Genomic DNA, 9317 nt, shown 5'->3' on the forward strand with positions numbered 1-9317 from the left:
GTGTAAAATGATAATGATGAGCTTAGGAATTATGCTTTTCTACATCTAAAAAGTGTGATTTCCATTATGACAATTTTTTTTACAGTTCTTTCTATGCTATCTTATCCTTTCTACAATCTATACATAGTTAATAATTAGGGTTTACTAGCATTAGGGTCTCCCCACCAAATACACTAAAAAGAACACACACTTAGCCCAATTTGACTCCTTTTTTTTGTGTATATTGAGGGGGAGATCCTAATTTCCCATATAGTAGGGGTGAAATCCTAATTGGCACATCTAGTTAGGTGTAATACTAGTTAACCTTAATTAATATTTTGGACCTTTTTACAGGTGAGGAGGGTCTAATATCAACCCAAAGCCCGCCAGCAAATCCCGAAAGGGCATGTGAATGGCTTGAGTATCAATTTTTTATGTGGATTCTGTTGAATTATTTACAGGATCAGGAAATTTATTAGGGAATCTCCAATGGGGGTGTAAAATTACACCTCCACATAGGTTCCACCTAGGTGCCATTAGGATTTAACAACTCTACTTACACATTAATTTTAGATTGCATATATCCACTCTATGGCTCCCAATGGAGAGTTGTAAAAATAAATAGATTTTAAACTTAGAGTGACGTCTGGACATACTTTAAATTCGCATGTCACTTGGAGTGACACCCGAGATTTTTAGTAACTTGTATCTGGGTGGGAAATTCCTCATTTGCTCTATTAGCTATTAGCTTATTAACTACAATTTACAAGCCCCATTGGAAGCTAGGGATTTTTTGAATTTAAAGGTGTAAACTTTACACTTTATACTATTTACACCCCCCATTGGAGATACTCTTATGATGTAAGGTATCATCCTCATGGATTGTTACTTGGCTACTATCTATTAATAGATATATATTGGCTAATAAAAAAAAGGAAGACTTAAAAAAAACAATTTGCATAACATTTATTGTCAACTTATCTGTCAAGTGTGAATTATCAAAAAAAAAAACTTATCTGTCAAGTTTGTTCACATTTTCATTTATCGTATCTTCTCGCTTATGTGGATTGTGTAATAATTTCAACTGTCATGTTCTACACGTGCCTAATATATTGTGTAATAAGCATATATATATTAAAGCTCCCACAAAGGGTATTTTTCGAGCTCTATTAAAATTCTACATCATCATCTCCTATTGAAACAGAAATTCCTCCCCTATTAGAAAAAAAAAAATTATAGTACTTCTAACTAAAACGAGAATCCTTCTCCTATTAAAACAAGAATTTCTCTCCTATTGAAAAGGAAAAATCTAACATATCTAATTAAGTCAACTATTAAAACGGACGGAGTTCCTCTCCCAATTAAAAAATGAGTTTTTAAAACCTAATTAAAACAATTTGTTATGAAATTAAAACGTTAGCGATGAAAACAAGAATCATAATTTGTTAGAAAATTGTTATGTGTATAGTTATGATTGTTGAGCAAGTTTTCAAAAGAAATGAAAATTCTAACACTTCTAATTAAAATGTGAATCATTAGCAGGTGCCGACTAGCAAAGCCGGTAAAACCTTTAGGTGATGATACCAGAGGTCTGGGGCTCAAACCCCGCCAGTATCAAAGAGTTACTGATCTCATTTAAAACATGCTTGCCAATAAATAAAAAAAATGTGAATCATTCTCCTATTATAATGGGAATTTCTCTCCTATTGAAAAAGAAAAATCTAACACTTCTAATTAAAATGGGAATCTTTCTCCTATTAAAAACGGGAATCACACTTCTAAATTAAAACGAGATCTCTCTCCCAATTAAAAAATGGGTTTTTAAAACTTATTTAAAACAATTTGTCAATGAATTAAAATAGGTTTTTAATACTTAATTAAAACACTTTGTTAGGAAATTAAAACAGGTTAGCGACGAAAACATAAATCACGATTTATCAGAAAATTTATATATGTATAGTTTTGATTCTTGAACAAGTTTTCAAAAGAGCCGGTGCGTATGCACGGGTTTACTTTCTAGTGTGTGTGTGTGTATATATATATATATATATCAAATCACACAAAATTATAATTAATATTTTTACAGACGTTTAACATCAAAGAAATGAAACAATCTGTGCGATTGGGTAAGCATAGCAAGCAAGGAGACATCATCTGATGCAATATCGGGCCATCGTAAACCCGAGACCGTAGGATCCAGAGAGGGTCGCACTGTGCTTCACCGGTCCGTTTAGTTAAAAAAAATAGTATGCATCGCTGATCGCTCTAAACTTAAATGCCCATTAGCCTAAAGAACAAAAAAAAACCAAATGTGAATCTTTCTCTCTACCAACTCTACAACTACGAAGTACGAACCTCCGCTCTCTCTCTTTCTTCAGTCTCTTGAATCTTGATTCTTCTATTATGTTATTCAGATCTATGATTCTTAGATATTGATTATAAGGCTCAAGCTTTTACACATTGACTCGTTCAAAGTTGGAAGATATGTTCCATTTATTATTATTATTATTACAATATATATCATTGGAATTTTGAATGTTGTTGTTACTCTTACAGTTATATTACTGGTCGAAAGATTATTGGAGCAACGAGCAACTAACCTTTCTGAGTCTGCTCCTGGAACAATTCGTGGTGATTTTGCTGTCGAGATTGGCTCATTGGCAGGTAATTAGATTTGTTGTTCATTTGTTATATTGGTTTAGTTGTTGTTTTTGATAGATTTCAGTTGCATGAGTTGGTCTGATTATAGTATAATCTTGTTATGGTTGTTTGAATTAGAATTGGGTGAATAAGATATTTCATGAATTGCAAAACCATTTCTGCCTCTCCCATGGGTACTGGGTAGGTGATAAGAGCCCAAAACTGTAGTTTTAACCCTTTAATATCATTACATTTAGACCAATTATGTTTATAATAAATAAGAGTTAGTACTGTTTACGTGTTTTTGTGTATTTCAGGTATTGGAGTCGAATATCAGAAGAAATATGTCACTTTTGTGAGATAAATAAGTAAATGTTGGTTGCTAAGAAGTTCTATGCTTAAAGGCCAAGATTCAAGGAGAAAATGCCTTTTTAAAGCCCGGTCAAAGATGAAAAGTCAAAGTCAACGCGGGCAGAAATAGAGTAGAAAAGTCAACAGAACTTCTGCTTGCCGTATCTTTGGACTCAGACCTCAGAACTGGGCCTATTATATGTCAAAACGACCAGCTCGGAAAGATCTTTCTAATAGTCTAGGTTTTGATCCAATCAGAGGAGCAAAAGTTGACAAAAAGGCTGTTGCAGTAATTTCCAGCAGAGAAACCCTTTTTGGACTTAAGTAATTAGGTTTTGGGCTTGATTTAAGGGCTCAAAGCATGGCTCCAAAGCCCATGCACAAAATTCTGAACCTAGACCTCTCTTATATAAAGTGGACTAAGGCATAACTCTTAGCGACCGAGGTTTTAATTCATATAGCTCTTTCATTAGTTTTAAGTTAGTTGTTTGTTCTTCATTATTCCATTAGATTAATAAAATCCAAGTTATTGTTCTTCATTATGTCTTCTTCTTATTTATATATTAATGATAGCCCAATGACTTCTAACTAAACCTCCATTAGAGGGGTTTGATGAAGCTTTAATAAAGACTTGATGTGTTAGTTAGAATTATTACATTTAAGAGTTTCGCTCTAGTAGGTTAGTTTATTCGCCATGAGAATAGGTTGAACTTCCTCACATGCTAATTATTAGTTGGTAGAGATTGCCATGAATAATTAGGGATCAATTACTTAATCTTTATTGGTTAGGATTGCAATAATCTACGCTAGCATATTAGGAATTTATCTAAGTGGAATCAAATCCCCCTAATCCCTTCTTCATATTCACATCTTAGTATTAAATTGCCGTTAGTATAATCTAGTTATCATAATTACAATCACCGTATTAGTATAATTACATCCATTACTCTCATTCGTTTTTGTTAGAATCGATTAAACTAGCAAAACCTTACGTCTAAACAAACTAGGAGTGGAACGAATTCTCTACTCCACATATTTCACGATAACCGAGAGTAGAATCTTTGATCATCACTACACCATAACAGGCTATTTGCAACGGCAAAAAACTGTTGTTAATAATTTTCGCAATGCTTTTTAAGTGTTGCAAATATGGTGTAGGTAAAGTGTTGGAAATTTTTGCAACGGTTAATAAGCGTTGCAAATAGAAATTTCCAACGGTTATTAACCGTTGCAATAATAATTTGTAACGCTTTTTATAACTATCCCATAGACAAATTTAAAACCTTTGCAACGGTTTTTAAGCGTTAGTAATTTGTTAAAAAATTACCAACGGTTCTTAAGCGTTGCAAAGTTGTTAGTTAATTTTTAAAATAAACTAATTTAAAAATCGTTTGTAATGGTTATAAACCGCTTCTCGATGGGTTCTTTGCTTGATAAAAAAAAAAAAAAAAAAAATCATATTTTGTTTCTCCTCTACTAACAACCATTGTCTACGAACTATCGAGAGACCACCGCGACAAAGAACAATGTTTCAATGTTTCAATTTTTAACACAAGCAAAAAGAACATATGTTTCAGGAACTCCGAATGCTAAAGAAAACAAATAAACAAACAAAAGTCTCAACTTAAGAATTCAACAAGTTTTCCTACATATGTTTCAGGAACTCCGAATGCTAAAGAAAACAAATAAACAAACAAAAGTCTCAACTTAAGCATTCAACAAGTTTTCCTTTTTTCCTTGTCGCACAAGGATTCACTCAGCTGACATTGCGCACTTTTTCTTCTTGTCCTAAACCAAGAGATTTCTGAGCATTTGCAATGTCTTTCTCATCTGCAAAACAACTCACTTCCGTTATACAAAACAGAAATGGAAGAGCCTAAAGTAATGCGCTTTCACATGCATTTGTCTGCATCAGCCAGCAAATGCGACCAAATAATCTGGCCGGTACATTACAATCTGTGGAAAACATGCAAAGAATGCCATAAACATGCAAACAACGACAGATTTGATCATACATTAAGTTGCTTGCTTCTACTCCGTTACTGCGCAACGTGATCTCTTTTAGGTATCCAGCTTGTTCCCTTCTTTTATAACTTTCTTCAAGTTCATAGTCTTTTTGCTCCTTCAAAACATCTTCGCGACTCCTCATTTCAGCTTCAAGGTCCTCGTTCACCTTCTCCATATCCTTTTCAATTGTTCAACAATTGCCATAAGAAATGTTCTTTCTTCAAAGATTTCTGCAAAAAATAAATCAATCAGCTCACAAGAATAAAAAAAGAAAACCTAAGTATGCCCAATAGAGCAAATTTGGAAGGTAACATACTTTTAGCTTATTATGATAAAGCAAACATATGTAATCGCCCTAACAAAGAAAGCTTATGAACACAAAGATCATTTAGTAGTTGAAAGATACGGAAAAAAAAACTTGGAAGGAAATGAACAATGCAAGATGTGTATAGGAAATAAGCCAACACTTAAATACAGAATAGTAGCACGATGAGCATATTAAGGCACTTGAGCATTGTAAATTTGTAACCGGACAAGTTAGCAACCATCGAAAACAATTATGTATTCTATATGAATGTTCCAAATTAATTTCGAATCTATATCAACATTTTCTATAAGATAATTGGTTGGGTAACTTTCTTTTCATTTTAGGCATGCTTAATACAATGCAAGACTTTGCAGAGAGAACAATGATTTGACATAATGTTGGGAATCTTCTATTTATTCTATTCAAATAGGGATCTATTCGTGCCCTGTCTATAAAGCCCACTCAAATAAGCCAATGACGAAGGCAAAGAACATCAAAACTAAGCTGCCCCTTCGAAGTTGCAAAGTATTGCCTAATTTTCCTCTAATAGACTATATTTCACTCCTAAATACTTAACCTAAAACACAACCACTAACCTAAAAACATTTGGATTATAACTGACAGCAGCTCATACTTTGTTCTCCATGGTTTTTCCTTTACATGAAACAAAACATTGGTTTCATAAACATTAGTCAGATTAATCCCAAAATAAATACCCAACTTAGGTACACATTTTATAAGCAACTACATAACCTAAAATATAAACACTCCCATGCCTACAATTACCAATTCATTTTTCTTAAAATATAAATATACTCATTCCTTCACAAAGTTTATAAACAAAAATTTAAGTCCCACGTCAAAACAATAGGCATATTAAATTCTTGTTGTATGTTGAAAACATAAATTTTCTTATTTCTTGCCGAACAGTCGAACACATATACAAATCTGCAATTGAGAAATCCAAATAATGCCCAAGTGTGTTACAAACTAAATTCTTAACTACACAACACAAAACGTAACATATGTTACATGGACACGCCATATACTGTCCCTCGACTTCAATTGTATACATTGACATGCTTGACTACATAAACTAATTATAAGAATCAAAATTAATTTTAAGAAACTTAAACTAAACAAAGGTATAGCAGACAAACATACAATGGATGATTAAATCGATTTCTGTAATTAATGTTAATAAATATGATTTGATTCCCTATACTAGCTAACTTTTAGAAGCAAAAACAGGAGAGTATAAAAAAAAATAAGAAAAAACTTATGGAGAAAAAAAAAAGAAAAAAATGAACTTCATTCCTCCAATTAACTGTTCATAGAGTCTCTTACAAGATCTCCGGACTCCAATAACTCCATACTCTTTAGCAGTTTTTCTAGCTTCATCTCTTGGTCTCTCAACCTTCTCTAACAAGAACCGACCCATTTGGTCTACACTCATCTCGTCCCACAACAAACGAAATGATAGAACATCACTCCATTGAAAGTGAATCATAGATATCTAATGGTGAAGAGTTTTTTAATCGAATAGAAAGTTTCAAATCCATGACCGATCAGTCCATTTGAGATAATGTGAGACACAAATCCTAGAATTTGTGCTTAGAATCATAAATAAAAATTTATACTCACCCATATGTGATTGGTTGCAAACATAGCAACTTCAGTACGTTTCGCGAATATCCGAACAGGCAAGGTAGCTGCCTCCTAATACTCTTCCTCCACATCTCTGACAACACAATCTTCCTCCTAGATTTATCATCGATAGCTTTTGCAACTTAGTGTCCTGTTTACAAGAGATTCCCATTAAAAATCCCAACACAGTTTTGAGTAGGGGAGGAAAAATAAAAACACGAAAGTGAAAAAAGATATAATACCTCAAAATATAATATTTTTCAAAAGTTGTGTGTCTGACTCACTTATTCTTATATCAGTTCGGAAGGGAGGATTAGCAGGATCTTTAGCAAGCTATGAATAAGATCATAGCATCATTTTAGTCACATGAATAATAACTACCAGTTCTATGGTTCATACAAAAATGAAATCCTTCCGTGAACCGAAAGTCAGCTTCATCTTTTAAATTCCAAGCCAACGCTTCCAAGGGTATTTAAATAACCATGATGTGTTCGAACTCAGGCTACTTCCAAGCCAAAGCTTATTACCATTAAGTTTCAGGAGCACAAAAATTAAATAACAAATAAAGACACTCGATTTTCAAGGGAGTCTACACTAAGTTCATGCACATAACAGGGTCCAAATATACATGTCAGCAGCCTGACACTTCCTTCCTTATTTTTGCTTCTCGCTTGTATTGCTTAAAAAGTCAAATACACACTAGTCCGATTGTCAACCATGCATGTTTATAAAGATGTTGTCACGACAAGCAATAGAATCGTAAAGTAGGGAGCTGAAAACTCACCCAAAGATCCACAATGAAACTGCAAAAAGCATTGTACCCACCATCACCCATTCATTCTTTGTCACAAGACCCATCTGCTCTAGTTTCAAAGTCTACTGGCCGAGGGGCATTTAGAGATTCTTCAGTTTCAGGTGGAAAAAACTTATATAGGATATATGGATTAGCTAAAAGAGAAACAGAGAAACAAATGCAGGTAAGCTTTCAGCCTTGAACAAAGTAACCCATGGACTCCCAATTTTGACCCCAAGTTCCTTGGCTAGCTTGAGGCACAACAAGTTATTAGTCAGCAGCTAGCGATTGAATACGCTAAACATGTAATATGCAACAAGTTATTAGTCGCTGCAAATCAAGACACCACTAGATGAAACTTATTCAGACGCTAATATGCTAGACATGCATTAGTAGCTAATCACTGCTCACATAATCACATTACCTTAAGTTTGCATATTGAAAATAAAAACACACACACCACACACCACACACCACACACACCCAACAGAACAAGATTGACAAATATAAAACCACAACAGGCGGTGTATCTTGACTCGGACCCATCTTGACTAATCTGAGATGTTTGGTCTAAAGATAAACCGTTAAACCATTTTTTCACGATTCTTTGAAGGATTAAGAGGTGGGTCAGTTAGTAAAATCTTACATTCTGTTGGATCTATCTGTGTATATATATATATATAAGAACCAATCCTATAATCTTTCACAATAAAAGAGTGTCAGGACCAATGAAAGGATTTACTTTTAGTTCATTGAAACATGCATGATCCCAAACATGGCCCATATCATCCCAATTCTGAACAATCCCATTATTAAAAAGATCATGTTAATTTAGTAGTACTACCAAATGACATTATGTTAATTTTGGAATAAATTCATTTATTTATGTATCCTAAATTCAACAACTTCACAATTCATGGTCACTTCATCACATTTTGATTAAACTAGCATTCAAATAACCAAATACATTTACTGAATAACTCCAGAAGAACAAAAACAATTGAACTGCAAATAGGTTTCATGTTTTAACATGCTAACAGAATATCAATATCTAACCAGAAACACCATCACAAGGGACAGCCCAAAAAATACATGAAAAAACACACTTTCACCTAAAACTTGACCAATCAAACACATAAAACCTCCAAAACAAGCAATTTCACCACTAATCAAAACCAAAAGCAAACATTTTGATCAAACTGCCCTTACAAAAATGAAACTATCTAATTCATCAAAGTAATAAACACTAACCATATCAAAAAAAATTATTATTATTACCCCGGTGCCATTGTCGCAGACGATTACATTTTTGGTGTCCATCTTCTCCGAAATTTCTCCGATCTACAGCAAAATTTGAAGCGAAAATAAGAAACCTAAAAATTTAAGAAATTTGCACAACCCTTGACTAGAAATTGGGGTTCTAACAAAAACGAAAATTGATGAGAGAGAGAGTGTGTGTGGGTTTCCAAAACTTGAGAGAGATAGATGAAGCTTTTTCCGATTTTGAGAGAGATTTGAAGCTCTTACTATCAAACATTCAAACCACTACCACCAAAGATTTACTATCAGAGCCCTCCCACCAAATCCTCACTT

This window comes from Coptis chinensis, chromosome 6 (assembly GCF_015680905.1).
Source record: "Coptis chinensis isolate HL-2020 chromosome 6, ASM1568090v1, whole genome shotgun sequence".
In the NCBI taxonomy this organism is placed as follows: Eukaryota; Viridiplantae; Streptophyta; class Magnoliopsida; order Ranunculales; family Ranunculaceae; genus Coptis; species Coptis chinensis.